This window comes from Plasmodium gallinaceum (genome assembly GCF_900005855.1).
Source record: "Plasmodium gallinaceum strain 8A genome assembly, contig: PGAL8A_v1_152, whole genome shotgun sequence".
NCBI classification, from domain to species: domain Eukaryota; phylum Apicomplexa; class Aconoidasida; order Haemosporida; family Plasmodiidae; genus Plasmodium; species Plasmodium gallinaceum.
In genome coordinates, this window is record NW_021628316.1 from 1,061,315 (window position 1) to 1,063,629 (window position 2,315).

Consider the following 2,315-nt stretch of genomic DNA (forward strand, 5'->3'; position numbering starts at 1 on the left):
TAGAAATTTAAAAAATTAAAAAAAAAAAAAAAAAAAAAAAAAAAAAAATTATTACAGAAATAAAAGTATTATATTTAAACTAAAAAGATCTTTAAAAATCAAAGTTTATTTTATTTTCCTTTAATTTTTTTAAAAGTAGTTTTAATATAAAAAATTATTTAATAATTATTTATTATAAGTTTACATGCATTTTTTTTTTTATATTTCTGGGATTAAATCATTTTGTAAAAAAAAAAAAAAAAAATGTTTAATATGTTATATTAATAAATCGACTCCTTTATCTACAAATTCTTGTTGTACTAAATGAAGTATACTTAGTATAACTAATTTAACTTATTTTTAATTTTTTCATTCTTTATCTAACACATAAATTCCTTTTTTTTTAAGAATATTTTTGTATATACATTTTAACAAATATATAAAAGTTCTCGTAAAATGAAAATACCTTCTTTTATACTAATAGTATTATATGTATCTAAACTAATGCAAAAAAAAAAAAAAAAAAAAAAAAAAAAAAGTATGCATTATATTACATTTATATATATATATATATATATAAAAATATGTAATTATNAAAAAAAAAAAAAAAAAAAAAAAAAAAAAAAAAAAAGTAACAAAAAAAAAAGCGTACATTTATTTATTATCATAATTTAAGTAAAAATTATAATTATGATATTAAATATATTTTTATATATTTCATTTTCTATCATTCTTTTATAATTAATTTTCATTAATATATTATACATTTTGTTAATTTATAAGATTTATATAAGAATATATGTATATTTTAAATTTAGACAATCAAATGGTGCAAAAAAAAAAAAAAAAAAAAAAAAAAGTATGCATTATATTACATTTATATATATATATATATATATAAAAATATGTAATTATAAAAATCATTAATGTTAAAATAATTTAAAATATAGAAATTTTTTACAGACAAAAATATTTGTATCTTTTTTTAATTACTAATTATTATATATGGTTCTTAATTAAAAAATGTTCATATTATTAAAATACAAAATTAATAATTAAAATTATATTATTTTTAATATAAATGAAAAAAGTAAATCTATTTTTTTTATTATTATAATACATATAATAAAAAAATCTATACATATAATTTTTATTGATATAAATATAGATTATACAAAATAATAATATCTTAACTAGCTAATAATAAAGGAATAATATTTATTTAAAAAACATTTCAAGTAATTAAAAAAAAAAAAAAAAAGGGTGAAATATATTAATAGATAAATATATTTATTAATTATAATTAAAAATAAGTAAACATTTTTTAATTATATCAAATATGCGGTTTTTTAATTAAAAAAAATTATTTCATATTTTTTTTTATTTATTATTTTTTTTTTTACATTATATAATAATTCTATATAATCTGACCCATTGTATACTTTTAAAAATAATTTACTAAATAGAATTAAAAAAAAAATGAAAATAGGTAGTTCTAGATAGAAGCATATGTATTATTAACCACATTAATTTAATTAAAAAATAATAACTATAAGAATGTATTAATTTATATAGATAACAATATGATATAAATTTCTATAAAGTTACTATAATGTGATACTTCAAAACAGTTAAACATTTTTTTCTTCATTGAATTTTATATTTTAAAATATAAGTTACAATATATATATATTTTTTATCTTTTTCTTAAATTTAGTTATTAAATATTTGAATTAGTTCTATATTAAAAATGACAGGAAAGGAACACATACAATATATATTATAAATATATATATTTATATGTAGCATATATATATATAGTGTAAAAATCTTTTTAGCTTAAATCGAAGTGTTGTAAATATAAATATAGAATGTTTTAACATATATTCTATATATGTATTTTATTTTTATTTTTTTATTAAAATATTATTTTAATATTCTCAACTCTTAATAAACACGTAAATATATATATGACTATAATAATTTTTACGTTACTATTTTTATTGTAACTTTTTAAATTTAAATATTTTAAGTACATAATTGATAAATGAAATTAAATGGTTAATAAGAATAAAGATTATAATTTATTTTTCAAATAATTGCAGTGTTTTAAATTTTTTTTTTTTTAAAAAAAAGAAAAATATAATTAAAAAAAAATTATTTTTCGAGATTTGAAGTTACTATTCATTGAATATGATAAAAAGAAATATTAAAAATAAATCAGATGAAAGATCTATAAATACATCTAATAAATCTTTAAGCGAAAATAATGATAAAAAAAGGACACATTTGGAATTAGGTATTAAAAAAAAAAAAAAAAAAAAAAAAAAAAAAAA